General features: G+C 48.1%; 1 protein-coding gene across 4 annotated transcripts in view; it reads left to right on the forward strand.

The window, feature by feature from the left end:
• Window positions 1–2,579: 2,579 nt before the first annotated feature.
• The window catches only part of Asap1 (ArfGAP with SH3 domain, ankyrin repeat and PH domain 1), a 291,208-nt gene continuing 279,008 nt past the window's right edge, over window positions 2,580–14,779 (forward strand). For 2 of the 4 annotated variants that reach the window (XM_028773285.1, XM_028773286.1), the window contains exon 1: window positions 2,580–2,609. The gene's annotated coding sequence lies outside the window, so the exon portion shown is untranslated. The remainder of the gene's footprint in view (window positions 2,610–14,779) is intronic. The other 2 variants (XM_028773283.1, XM_028773284.1) reach the window with 1 other exon arrangement.

Below are 14,779 nucleotides of genomic sequence, written 5' to 3' on the forward strand. Positions count from 1 at the left end.
ATCTTGCAGCTGCAGATGCTATTAGAGGTTAGCCTGTTAGTAAAGTCACCTAGACATACTTTCATTGTTCTACTTACTTTAAGCTCCACACCCGCCACTTCCTGAAAGTGTTACTCAACTTCTTTGTCCCCCTACCCCAACTCATGCTCTACACAGTCTCATGGCATGACCCTGAGGAGACCTTACCTCTTAGTCCTCTCAATGGCAATTTCTTGCTTGGAAATGTCATGCCTGGCAACTATTGTTTCCTCAATAATTAATTCATTAGTGAGGGTTGCCTCACTAATGCTAAACGGATCAAATTCACCTTCGTCCCAAAGCCTTGCTCAGGGAAAGTGGTCATTAATGTAGACCCTTCCCTTCATTTCGCTGCAGAAAGGCTTGCCACTTAATACGAGATCTAATGCAACAAGTAGTCTTTTGGGTTTTTGAGACTGGGTCTCAAGTATCTTATGTGAGGTTCAAATTCCCTATGTATCTAACACGACCTTGAACTCCTTATGCTTCCAAGTGCTGGGATTACAGGCATGTGCTGTCATGCCCTGGCCCAATATATAAGAACGTTAATGAACAGAGATGCTGGGGAAGCAGAGAGGAGGGAATAATTAACTGGTGATGTGCCAATGAGACTACAGTTACATCATCTGACAGTCCTAATTATTCAGAGCGTTGAATTACCAGAACCATTAATAGAGCCCATTGGCACTTCTTCCATTACACTGAACGTTCCACATCAAGTCTCTGAGTGAAGGATGCAGGGAGCTGAGAGAGAGGAAAGAATGACTTGGCATGCTTGGATGACAGATAGATTTTGATCGCTAGTCCTAACCCCTACATCCAGCATGTGCTGATTGAGGGGCTCCCATGCACTAGTATGGTTCTTGGAACTGGGAGTGGGAACAAAAGAGAGCCCCAAGAATTCTGCTATGACGCAGCTTAGCCATGGGGAAATGATAAACAAACATCCAGAGAGATAAAATAGAGACAGGAGCTATGAAGCAATAGGACCAGGGATGGGATGCTGGGAGAGGTGATGACGGTGAGGGTGTGGGGGTCAGACACAAGTGGATCAAATGGTTAGGGGAAAATGAGGGCCCCAACTTCTGCTCTGTGATTTATCTGCCAACCTCAGTTGAGGAGAGGTGCTTTGCAAAAGGAAGGTAGCTGTGAGTGGGGAGGCATCCCGGGCTCCTGGTGCCCAGCTTGGAGCTTTTCCTGTGACTTGTATCCACAGAAAGTATTGGAGAAAAGACATGCATCTGGGTACCAAGCACAGGTCTGTTTCTCCTTTGGAAACAAGCTGGTACCCAAGTTTCAGTTCCCAGCATGTTCATTTCAGTTCTCACTCATCTGCACGTGGTCCTTCCTCTAAGTCTGGGAGTCAGAGGAATCTGAAACACTCAGGCAAAACCACCAAACTGCAGCCTACAGGTAAAATGTGGCATTTCCTCGGGAAACCACAATGAATCATTCCCAGTGGCCCCCAGACTCCCTGGCAGGTTCTCCTAAACCTCCTGGCTGGAGCATCTCCAGGCTTATTAACACGACCTCCCCCAAGACTCCCACCCTCAAGTTAAGAACAAAATCTCAAATCTTGTGAGGCCTTGTGAGTTTCTAATTTCACCAGAAAGAGGGTCTACGAAGTGGCTGACCTTTCTTCTTCAGACAGCAGTTTCTGGAAGACTCAAAGAAAAACAATCACCTGTAATTAAGGAGAAACTGACACCCTCGGGCCAGACCTGCCCGGGAGCTGTGTAGGTCCACACAGACATGCAGAACACGCATCCCACAAGTTAGCACCCTCCCTTCGCTGACTCTAGATTGCAGTAATAACCAAGCATAGATCTCACTGATGTCTCTAACATGCCAGCCTAAGCATCTAAGCAGTCTAAGCATCTTGTTTTCAAATTAGGTCTATGGACACTCCTTTCTTGCTTGAGAAACTGACCCTCAAGGAAGTATCACATGCAGGAAAGAGGGAAAAGGCCATTTTTCAACCAGAGTTCAGAGACCTGAAAGCAGAATGCTAACCAGATCATCACTGTGCTATCTTGACCCAAAAGGTTTTGCCTCCAGGCACTGGGTAAGAAGATAGAAATCGACAGAAAGGAACATGGGAAAGTAGCCTAGGAGAAGTCAGGGCAGGATGGGAGAGAGGCCACAGTCTTGGTGTCCCAGCTTTAGCAAGCTCCACTTCAAGGCCAAGGTTCTCTGATGATAAGCCCCACCTCTGCCCTCTGTGGCCAAGAAGGAGGCCCACCCCATGCATCTCCTGCTGCACTGTCCTACTCCTGCGCCCTGAAGTGTGCCGGCGGGCCAAGGGTTAAACGCGGCGGGAGCCCCCCGGCGCGGGGCAGCCGCGGGCCGGGAGTGCTTAGTCAGGATTCCGATTTCCTGCCGAAGTGTTTGGATTTCCTGCAGCCCGCGCCCGCCGCCGCCGCCACCGCCGAGCGGGCTCGAGAGAGCGGCTCCGCGTCGCTGGCCTCCTCCTCCTCCCCCCCTTCGGCACATGGTCGCCCGCCCCTTCCTGCGCCGCGCTCGGCTCCCGCGCCTCGCCCGGCCTCGCCGCGCCCGTGATGGAATAATGCCCAGCGGCCCGCCCGGTCCCGGTGAGTGGCGAGGCGGCGGGGCGGCGGGAACAGGCGCGGCGGGGCGCTGCACGGCCACCCGCACACCCTTGTGGGCTCCGGGTGTCCCCGTCCGCCCGCAGAGCACCAGCCGGGGGCGTGCGGGGCGCGCGGCCGGCTTTGCAGGGGTAGGCAGGGCGGCCCGGGGACTCCGCAGCCGCAGCGCCGGAGCGCGCGTTCTCCTGCTCCACGGAGGGGACCCGGGTTAGGGGCGTGCGCCCGGGGCGCAAGGCTCCCCGCTCTGGGAGGAGGCCCGGGCAGCCGCCCCGGGGTTCTCCCGGAGTCCGCTGGGGCGCTTTCTCTGTCCTCCCGGGCACTCTCCCCTCCCATTGGGGCTCTCTCCTTCTCCTCTAAGACGCTCTCCCGGCCCTCTGGGGCGCTTTCCTTCTCCCCGGCACTTTTCCCGGTTCTCCGGGGACGCTCTCTCTCCGCGCGGCGGGGAGGCGCGGGCATTGGCCGCCGCATTGTCTCGGGCGCAGCGGAGGAAAGTTCCCCCTCGGCGCGGGTCCCGGCCTGGACATGGCGCTGCCAGGCAGGCCCCAGACCACTTAAAAGCAAAAGAAACCGGGAATGGGGGTGGTAATCCCCCTTGGGAGCTGAGCAGTGCCTTGTGTCTTCTTCCGCTTGTACCATTTTGGAACCTGATGCTTTTTATGAGAGCAACAGTAAGTTTAAACGAGAGGAGAAAAAAAAAAAAAGAAGAAGAAGAAACTCGCTGGTATCTGATTTTCTGCTGTTTAATTCATCCAGAGACATCATCTCGCGCCCTAGTAGGGCGGGTTCTTTTTAATCAAGGAGAGACTTAGCTACGTCTAGACCAAGTTAACTTGACCTTAGCCTTAGCTGTACAGATGTAAAAGACCATTTTCCCCCTTCCATCGACTCCATCAGGTTGTATAAGCAGAATTGACTCTGGGATAGCAGCGGTACAGGATTGCTGAGTAATGTTTTGAGATTGTAAACCATAGAATTTAATTTTTAGGCCAGTTTCATGTCTGTTCTAGCTTGAGTGGCCAGGTCTTTTTGCCAGACCTGGAATACTGGAAGGCCCCTGTGTAGTTGCCATTGGGAGAGGGACTAGGGGGCTATAGAAGAATCTCGGAAAACAACTGTTTTCTTTTTCTTTCTTTCTTTCTTTCTTTCTTTCTTTCTTTCTTTCTTTCTTTCTTTCTTTTTTTTTTTTTTTTAAAAAAAAAAGACACAACTACTTGGTCACCTGGCCAGGAATAGCTAACTTCCATGTCTCTAAACTCTGGGGCCTGGCCACTCTGAGTATGCCAGATTGTGATCTGCTGGCCATAAACCAAGAGTGTTAACTGTGTCTTTCAACCCTCTCCACTTTAGCACCTTCTCCTGCTCTCCTGTCTGTTATTGCCGACCTCTCTGAGATATGTAGTTATCTCAAAGAACAGATTTTGAGATAAGGGGTTTTTAATTACCCTGTTTAGAAATGCATAGTGAGTTTTAGTACTTGAATGATGATTTTACAAACTTAAAAAAAAAAGGAAAGAAAGAAAAAGGAAAAAAAAGTATTGTCCAACTTCTGTTCACTGACACAAGTGGATTTGGGATTCAGCGATCAAATGGATTTGAAATATACAATTGTAGTTATTATATGGTGGAGGGGTTCCTTTTCTCTTTTCTCTCATTTTTGTTTAAAACAAACAAACTGCAAACTGGCATTGTTTTGTCACAGAATGTGCTGTGAGATTTTTAGGAGTGCCCCTTTTGAAGCCGCCTTTCTCTGTGAGCTAGGCAGCCCACCTGGTTTCCTCTTGAAAGCCGAGTGCCTGGCTTCTCGTTTTTTAGTGTGTGATAATGTTGGAGAGAAAGGATTTTTCACAAGCTTGCCATTTGGTGAAGGAAATTGAAATTCCTTACACCTCTCCAGTCGTCCACAACCACAGCCGGCTGGATTTTCAAAACCAATGCAGGCCCTACAGGCCCAGAGATGAATGCAGGCATTCAAACTGAGCCTTCCTAGTCCAGACCCTCCTCCCAGCTGGCTGCTCCATGTTGCACCCAGGTGGCTGTGGTCTCGGGGAAGCGACAGCCCCTTGTACCTGTGCTGTTCACGGGTTTTCCCTACCAAGGTCTCATTTTCTCCTCCCCTCTTCTTTTGCTCTCACTGGTGTATCTGATGTGGGCTCCAAGGTCTTTTCTAGAAATCTGCATAAATTATCCCTACATAAGCAATGCTGACAGTGACATCTAGCACTTATTAAGCACTTGTTGTATGCTTTAGAGTTGTTGCCTCCTAAGAAGGACCAAGAGAATGTTGGGGAGATGGCTCAGCGGGGACAAGTGTTTGCAGTACAAGCATAAAGACCTGAATTCAAATCCCTAGCACGCATGTAAAAAGCCAGATGTCCGGATGAATCCAGCACCCACTGAGTGGGTGAAGACAGCATGGTTGCTTGAATTTGCTAGCATGACTTGGCCTAGCTCTAGATACAGTGGGAGACCCCATTTGACCCCTGTGTTCAGTCATCCCTCCGTGCACGAAGGCAGATGTGCACTTTTCCTGCCTCTCTCTCTCTCTCTCTCTCTCTCTCTCTCTGTCACACACACACAATTGTCCCCCAAAAAGGGGATTCCTTGAGAGTCTTTCCCAGAAAGGATAGCCTTTCTTAAATTCATCTGGATTGAGTCATTCTTTCTTGTATGCAGTAAACACTCGCGAAGTGGCTCCACTGTGGGAGGTAGTAGTCTTACAAAGATGAATAGCGCCCTGTTCTCAAGGCAAGGTCTTTTCAGCCTCATTTTTCATTGTCAGGATTATACTCTTTCATTTAATTCATCAATTCCACAAACATGCATCGAGCACCTGCTCTACGCTAAGCCTTGTATAGAGTCTCTGTAAGATGGTGATGAACAGGATAGGTAAAGCCCCGCCCTCCTGGAGCTTGCGGTCCACTAGAGGACATACGCATCTGGGAAGAAACTGGTAACTTCTAAAAACTGAAAACTTGTAGGATGTAAGAGAATGAAGAGGAAGATGTGAGTTCTGTGTTGGCTCTTGGTTTACCAGGGAAAGCCAGGTCTGAGGCTGGAAGATAGAGGAGTGGCTAGGCGGAGATGTGGGGGAAGGACGAACTGAGGAGATGGATAAGAATATACAAAGTCTTCTGTGCACAGGAGGGCTCCGAGTATTCCAGGGAGCGAGCAGATTCAGGAGCACTGAGGTGAATATTGCAAGGTGAAGTTGATAAGTATTTTAGAGCCCAGTTCACACAGCTTGGATCCTCCCACCGTTACTGAGTTTAGGCTCAGGAGTAGACTCTGACTGACCTTTTGAAGAGTGGGTCATAGAGACAGAGAGTTGATGCAGCAGAGCTGTGTTAGGATGCCGCTTTGCTATTCCGGGAGATGGTGATTCCGTAGCGGGGAGTGGTTGCAATGGAGGTGAGGAGGGGCTAGTGAGTCGCAGTCAGGGCTTGGAAATGAAACTGATACATGTGATGGATTGATTCCATAGGGATGATGTGACATGGTTGGAGATGGCGAGAGCTGTCAAATATGAGTCCTCTGATTCTATCTCAAACAGCTTGGGTCGCGATGGCCTCCTATTGGGGTCAGGAAAAAATGCAGGAGGAGTTAACATTTGCAGAGAAAAAGCTTGGTACTGACCGTGCTAAGGCTGGTATCCATAGGAAGGTCTCAGGCAGATAGGACAACAAAGGACCTTAAACTAAGAGAAGACAAGATGCCAAGGCTGGAGACATTGTTCCCGGCCTGAAGCTGAGCCACTGAAGTGCTTCCTTACCATGTACCTGCTGTGTCATTTCCCAGAGCATCTGTTCCCTCATTCCTGCCTGGCATGTTCTTCCTCTCTCATTGGCTGACTCCCACTTATCTTCTTAAATGCATCCATGTCTTTATCTCCAGGAAGATGCTTTTAACTTCCTGGCCCACTCTTGGATCCTTGAGCACCCTCATTATCCTGTTGAACTGAAGTTACCTTTTCTTCATATCTTATGCCTAGGAAACATTCAGATTGGCCCCAAATGCTAAATGGTAAATGCTGAAAGCAAATGCAGGCTCAAGAAATGTCAGCTGTTCTTACTGACTGGGGGAACAGGCATGTGAATAAAAGTGGTATATTTTTTTTAAAGTTAAGTGTAGTGATAGTGTATTAGTGTATCTGTTGCTGCAGTAATAAAAAAACAAAAACGTGATCTAGCCAATATAAGTTTACCATCTTACAGCTCTGGAGGTCTGAGATAGGCCTCAGTGTTCTAAAGTCAAGGTATCCTTCTCAGCTCTAATGAGGGCTGGGTTTTCCTCAGCCTTAGAAGCCAACTGTATACTTGGCCTGTGTCTTCCAAGTCAACAATGCCCACATCATGTTTCCTGCCATCATCTTGATTCCTACCTTTGGATTCTCTCTCCTACTTAAAAGCATTAAATGTTTGCTTTGGGCTGCTTGTGTAATCTCAGTCACTTTCTCTAGGATGGCTTATTTTTCCCCTAGCCAGGGCTGAAGGCTGACCTTGGACTTCTGATGTTTCTGCTTTTGTCTTCTAAATTTGAGGATTATAATTGTGATCACTGGTGGGCATCTCCATCTGGTTTATGGAATACTGTGGGTAGAACCCAGGACTTCATGCCTGATAGACAAGCACCAACATCCCCAGCCCCACTGTCCTCATTTGTTTCTGTCTGCAGCCTTCAATCCCTTTTCCCACATAACTGAACATGTCCTCGGGATGCCTCTGGGATTTATAGGGAAGGTGCTGTGGGTCGTCAGGGGAGAGACTGCTAACCCAGCAAGGAAGCCAGGTCAGGGACATTTCCTGTGACACTAGTGATGAGTGTTTAGTCCTTCCTCTGTACTCTGCTGTGGGGAGTTAGGCCTGATGGTTTCCTCTCAGTTCAGGGATGCCAACTCTTCTTATCCTTCCTCAACAGTGAATGAAGTTATCAGTTATAAAAATCCTCGCAACTCACCTGTCATCGCACCCTCTAAATTGGGAGGCAGGAGGTAAGGGACTGTCTCTATAATTGAAAGTTGGCTTAGAGTTCATTTCTCAGCACTTCATGAAGTCCCTTTCATACAGCTAAAATTGTGGTTCCATATGAGCCATCCTTGTCCTCAAAGGCACAAGAGAGGTCAGAAGAGATCATGTGTTGGCTCACGACAAATCCATTTGTGCCTTGGGGGTGGGAGGGGAAGCAGTATCGGAGGGCCCAGCTTGCTCGTGGTGCATGGGTAGGTGGCCTCATTGTCTGAGAGCAAGGGACTCAGCCATGATGTGTCCTGCAGCCACGTTGCTGTTAGGGGGTAATTAAGGCCAGATTTCAGCAGTCTTTCAGTTAGAGAAAATGGGCTCCTGTCCCAGATACTCCTGGAAACCAGATGCTTTCCTGAGGCCGTAAGAGAGCTTTGGAGATCCACATTAGCTCTGTTGGCCACCAGCACGCTGGGCTGCAGAGCCGAGGGCGTTGGCTACCTGAAGTTCTCTGTCATCCCCTCCCATCCCCCTGGAAATATCACGAATCTTGTGGTATTTCTGGTGTTTCCTCTTCTTCTTTTGCCTCCAGCCAGGAAGTGTGAAGGTGCACACAGACTTGGAAAAACAGGAGTAAGCAGGTTCAGCCTTGCCTAGGGCCCAGTTGGAGTCTAGTTTGGGATGAAGAAGCGCACACCCAATGATACTTCCTCCAGATGTGACACAAGTTCTGCAGTTGCAGGCTCTTCAGGATCTCTGTGGGCAGGACAGGAAGAGGGACTGCAAGATGGCAACTGTACCCATTCTGGGAATGCCTATACTTTCTTGTTCAAAACTGAGCATGAAGTTTTTTGGTCAGAGTTCCTCTATGTTCATAAAACCCTGTGTGCATGCGTGTGCGTGTGCGTGTGCGTGTGTGTGTGTGTGCGTGCGTGTGCATGTTTTACTGAAGCGGTTTCTCTTTCGGAGTAAAATAAAGGACGCTTAGCCAGGCTGTGTAGTTGTTGTCCCCTAATGTCTGTGATGGTCATTGAAGCAGGATGACCAGAGGGAACAGTTGCCTGAGGGGAGCAGTAGTAGACTCAGGGATCTCTGCTCATGACCCAGCTGCCCCTTCTGTTATGCACTAACTGTACAGAGTTGTCTAGGACAATGTAGGAAGAGCATAAGGGGGATCCTTATGGTGTCTTTGTTGCAGCCATCTTGAGAGAAGCTGTTCGTTTTGTTGTCTTTCCCATAACGTGGGTCATTTTGAAGGAGATTGGTGGAAGGAGTAGGACCCCATTTTTCTGTGCAGTCCTGAACAGAGAGGAGGTAGAGTTACATATTGCTCATGTTGGCCAGCCATGTCGTCCTGCTTCTAGAATTTTTCATCCTTAAGATTTCAGTTGTAATGACTGTTCGTGTCACTTGTAGAAATTCCTGTTGGTTCCTTTTCAGACTGTGCTTGAAGGGCTTGGGAGATGGCCTAGGCTGAAAAGGGCTTACTGTTCGACTTCTTATCCTTGCCAGTTATCCCTGGATCCTGCTCCTTCCTTTGGGCTTCTCCTGTCTGTTTTATATTATTTCAAACATGCTGATATTCACTTTCAGACTGACCCGTGATGCTTGTTCTGGATGATTTACTTCTTTTATTTGTAGTGTATTCTGTTTTGGGAACACAGTGGTTTGGGCTCCAAGGGGCCCTCACCCATTCTGTGTACCAAAAGACTCTCTGTCTCTACAGGGAGTCTTTATGCTTCTGCAGCAGCCCTGAATGTTTTGTGGGCCCCTGACTTTCTGCCAGAAATTCTGGGCTGAACATTTGGTCACTAAGCTCTTGGTATAAGAGAGTTTGATACCCAGAGTGTTCAGGGAACCGTGCTCATCTTGACCCAGACCCTAAGGCAGTGGTTCTCAATCTGTAGATTGAGACCTCTTAGTGGGTCGATCGACCCTTTCACAAGGGCCGCAAAGCAGATATTGGCATAATGATTCATAATAGTAGCAAAATTACAGTTATGAAGTAGCAATGAAAACAATTTTATGGTTTGGCTCACCACTACATAAAGAACTTTATTAAAGGGTCCCAGCATCAGGAAGGTTGAGAATCCCTGCCCTAAGGCTTTCTTGCCACTTGTCTGGAAAGAAACCCTCAGGCTTTGACATTTACAGGGCCCTGGCTTTGTAAAGAGGCCTCAGCTTTCCTTTCCTTCTGGTAGGTACCAGGTTGCTTTATTCATTCTGGCTTCTTTAGAGGACTAGAGAAGACAGAACATTCATGAACATGTAAAACTTTCTCTATTAACTTACTAGCAATAAAAGGTTGGCTTGGCGTCTGGGATGGGGATGTAGCTGGTAGGGTGTTTGTGTAGCATGCAGCGAGCCCCGAGTTAAATCATTGGTACCCTATAAGCTTGGCATGATGGTGTACACACGTAATCTGATTGGGTGGTGGAAAAGTTCAAGGTTATCCTTAGCCACTTACCAAGTTTGAAGATAGCCTGGGCTACATGCAAACCTGTTTTGTTTTTGGTTTTTTTGTTTTTTGTTTTTTTTTGGGGGGGGGTGTTGTTTTAAAGGTTGAATTCAGAGAGCAAGGATTTACTGAGCTTGCTCCTGTCTTCAACTGCTGTAGGTACTTACTGCCGGAAAAGGAGGGAACCTGGTTCAGGGTTCCTGCAAGCTTCAGTGTCTAGCATTGACTAGTGGTGAGGAAAAACTATTTCATAAGGAAGAAGGGAGGGGGCAGGGAGACAGAAGACAGCTAGATACAAAGGATAGAAGATAAAAAAAAATCACTAAATTAAGATTGGGGATTCCGAGTTCTAGTCTAGGGCTTGATGCTCACTAAAGACAAGATTACTGTGGGGCAGTGGACATGGGGAGAGTAGGATTGTGTCTGTTAGTCTCAGAGCTTTTTCAATCAGATAAGGGCTGTGTGTAGGTATACTGTCAGCAGCTGGGCTTTGGGGAGCTGAGCTAGCTCTTGTGACTTCTGAGATTCCACAACTGTGTGCTGGGCTGCCACTTAAAATCATTATGGAATAGGGTCTGTTTTATGAGCTTTAACCCACTGGTCTCTTGGTCTGCTCCTCTGAGGGGTGGTCCTCATGCACTCTAGTGGCCTGTCCTCTCTGCAGGTCCATCTTCCTGCCTAAAGTGATTGGGTGATGGAACACTTTCTTCATGATGGCATGGGAAGCCCCGGGCATGGAAGCAGTTATAATTGATGCTGTTCCGTTCCTGTGGATGTTTGTCTAGCAGTGTCCTAACGCGTTTTTTTTTTCTCTATGTCATTCGCTTTCCATCATAATCCTGTGAGGAGAGAAGGTGTTCTAACCACAAGGATACACTAACTCCCTCAAGGTCCCATGGCTAATAAATGGCAAGACGTTAAGCTCAGTACCCATACTCTATATGTGTATGAAGATATGAGTCCATCCTGATTCTTCATATGGCCCTCCAGGGTCTAGCCTTAGCCTTTCTCTTAGCCTTCCTGAACTTTCATTTCCTTTTCTGTAAATGGTGAAAAATCTCACAGGTTTTTTGTTGTTGTTGTTGTTGTTGTTTTGGTGGGGAGGTGTCAAGTAAAACATCATATAATGAAAGTGCCTGAGCTTCTGGCACGTGATAGGTGCAAGACCAAAGTGTGAGGAGAGTTTCCGTTTGCTTGATCAGTTAGGGAAAGGAAACACGGGGAGGCTTCATCAGTTGGAAAAGTTTTCCTGCCTGGTTTACTGTGTTCTGGGCACTTAGGATTGATAATGGAGAATCAGAAGTTAGGTACCCAAGTACTTGACAGGTGGACAGAAGAGAAAGGTGTAATTTTGTAATGTTGGACCCATGTCCCCTGACAACTCCCCATAGGAGAGCTGGGAGATATCAGCCGTGAGCTTGCAGGGTCAATGATGTCATTCCAGGGGCATGATCAGAGAGAGCTTGGTAACGGAGGGGTGCCATCTGAGCTCAGGGCAAGATTTCAGGGCTACTGAGGAAGGGGAGTCCACCCTGAGGAAAGGTGGACCAAATCCTTGTGGTAGGCATGCGTTGGCTATTTTGGGAAAGGTCTAAGTGTTGTATTATTTGCTCAGAGAAAAAGGTAAAGCTCTTAGCTGAAACAACACTGCATTCAGGGCTGCCTCTGGAATTCAGTTGTCCCCACTGTTTCCTGTCCCCCCCCCACTATCATGGAACCCTTCATGTGGAAACTCAAACAGCAGCATCTTTATAGACCTTCCTGTAATAGGCTTTAGCAAGCTTCCTCTCACAGGACAGTTACTTCCTCAGGCCTAAAATAGACTGGCAGAGGGGTGGAGGTGCGGACTCTCTGCAGGCTGCGCTATGCTCGGTGGCTTGGATGAGCCTTAATTGTGTGCCCCAGGATGTGTGCATCAGGTTTGATCATCTTGGTGTGTTTGTGAGAGATATTGGAACTTTTAGGAGTGGGAAGTCATGGGAGCAATGGGGAGGGTGGGGAAAGGTAAGGGGGTGGGATCAGGAGTTACCCTGGAAAGGCACTTCTTCCGTGCCTCAAGAGGGTTGTTACAAAGGGAGTCAGCCTGGCTCCACCCAGTTCTCTCTGCCTCCTAGCTCAGACGTGAGACTGCTTGCCCTGACACATGCTGTCACCATTGCCAGCCAGCATGTACCACCTGCCATGACACCCTCACCAGAAATGTGCTGATACAAGTGTCATGGTTTTGAACTTCTCAAAACTGAAGAGCTTTTGAGACCTCTCTTTCTTTCACAACGCTCCAGAGTCAAGCATTCTGTGGTAGTAAGGAAACTTCAATTAATAAATTTTTCTTGTTGCTGTACCAAGTAATTTAAGAGGGGAAGGGTTTATTTTGGCTACGCTTTGAGGAGACAGTCCACCAGAGCAAGGAAGGCACTGCCTTCCAACGTAGGAGCCTTGAGGTGGCTGGTCCCGTCACATCCACAGTCACAAAACAGAGAGATGGATGCTGGTGCTCAGATCGCTTTCTCCTTTTTATTCAGTCTGAACTGTAGCCACGGAATAGTACTGTCCAAATTTAGTGTGTTTTCTAGCCTAAATTAGCTCAAAATAAAAACTCCGTCAGTGACATGCTCAGAAGAATTATAGATCTTGTTGAGCTGGCAGTCAGTATTAGCTATTCCAGAATTCTTAAGACATGCTATAGGCATGGAGATGTCTTGGAGGTGAGGGGGTAGGAATCTATAACAGACACTGGTGCATGCCAAATATCATTTTCCCTTCTTTTTTGTTGACAAGGCACTGATCGCCAAAAGTCTGTATTCCAGGACCATTCAGGAGGAAAGTAAGGCTCCAGGGGTAAATCATCACCACGCTCTTGTCCCCTTGACAGTGATTGGTTTAGGCCTGGACTCATGACATGATTCTGGCCAATGCATTAGATGTGGAACTGGGGAAAGATCTTGTCCCATACTTAATACATTTAGGATTGGGGATAACCTACATTGGTAGAGCACTGCTTAGCATGCAAGAAACCCAATGGTCATTCTCCAGCCCGGTGTAGAAGAGCATGCTTGCAATCTCAGCCCTGGGAGATGGAGGCTGGAGGATCAGGAGTTCAAGGCCATCCTTGTCTACACAGTGATCTTAAGACTAGTCTCAAAGCAAGCCAACACATTTTGTGTTACCATGAACATGCAACCATTGGGACAATGAGATTGGTACCCAGCTTAAGGAGAATATATTGAAGATGTCAAAGCAGAGGGATGGAAGGAGCGAGACACTGAGTACTTTATTTACTATGTAATAATTAGCTTCAACATCCATGCCCCCCCCCATTCTTTTTTCCTTAACCAACTAGGTTTGCTGATGCATGTCTTTATTCCATGCATGTGAAAAGCGGGGGTAGATGGGAGTTCTGTGATATGGAACCAGCCAAGTGTTTATAGTGAGATGCTGTCTCAAAACAAACACACAGAAAAGCCCAAACTTAACTAATAACTTGATGGGAATACGAGCTATCTCACATGACATTTGGTCTCCTCCTTCTCTTAACACACACTTGTTAGTGCCGTCCTGAAGGCCTCCCCTGCGCCGTGTGCTCTGTGTCTTCACTGTCTTGCTCTTTCCACTTGAGTTTTCCTTTTCCTCCTTTTGGCTTCCCAAAATGCTGCTGCCTCTTTAAGGATGGCTCACATGCACTTTCTCTGTGAGGCCTTCTCTGACCGTTCCAGCAGCGGTTATCTTCCTGAGTACCTTAACAGCTAACGGTACCTCTCCCTCTTCCTCCTCTCTCTCTTTCTTTATTAAGTGCCTACTGCATGCAGCTGTCGAGTTATGCTCTTGCACCATTTCTGCCCATCTGGGACCTTCCGTGTAAATGGAGATGTGCGTGGACGAAGATGTGCATGTGTGTGCTTCGTGTGGTCATGCAGGCACATACAGTAGCATGGTGTGCTTATAAAAAGGTACATGACCATGCCTTGCAGGGAAGGTCAAAGGAAGACTTGCTAGGTATTATGTCTCTCTCTCTCTCTCTCTCTCTCTCTCTCTCTCTCTGTGTGTGTGTGTGTGTGTGTGTGTGTGTGTGTGTGTGTGTGTAAGACACAGAGAGGGAGGGGTATAATATATGTGGTGTATGCACATGTGAATATATGGTTGCACATGCTTCTGCACAGAACTTCAGGTATCTTTTTTTCATTTATTTTGTATTCCTTTGAGGCAGAGCCTCTCACTGAACCAGGAACTTGCTTTTTTTTTCCCAGCTAGGCTGCCAGCCAGAACGCCCCATTGATTCTCCTGCCTGTCCTGATGAGTGCTGGGGTTATAGGTGTGTGTGCGTAGGACCATGCCCAGCTTCTTTCATAGGTGCTGCGGTTCCAGGATGAGGGTCTCTTCCGTGCTGGATGGGTACCCTGGAAGGTGTGGGTAGGAACAGAGGGTGGAAGGTGGATGGACACGTAACAAAGTTGGTTGTCATGGAGACTGATTAGCTAGGGGTGTGAGTAGGGGAGGGGAGCCATGGTGAGCCTTTAAGCTAAGTTGGTGAGACAGCATCATGCCTGTGTCTCTTAATACTCTAACTTCCTTGGCTTCCAGGTCCCACCAGTATCTACATTCCCAGGAGTGCTGTTTCTGTGTCTTGTCTTTTCTTCTCCCCTCCCCTCCCCTCCCTTACCCAGAACCCACGCGATCGGCAGAGCGACGTGAACACCCCCCGCCCACCCCCTCGTCCTACCCACACCTTCCAGGGTACCCATCCA

This window comes from Grammomys surdaster, unplaced genomic scaffold, assembly GCF_004785775.1.
Source record: "Grammomys surdaster isolate TR1022 unplaced genomic scaffold, NIH_TR_1.0 224, whole genome shotgun sequence".
Lineage (NCBI taxonomy): Eukaryota > Metazoa > Chordata > Mammalia > Rodentia > Muridae > Grammomys > Grammomys surdaster.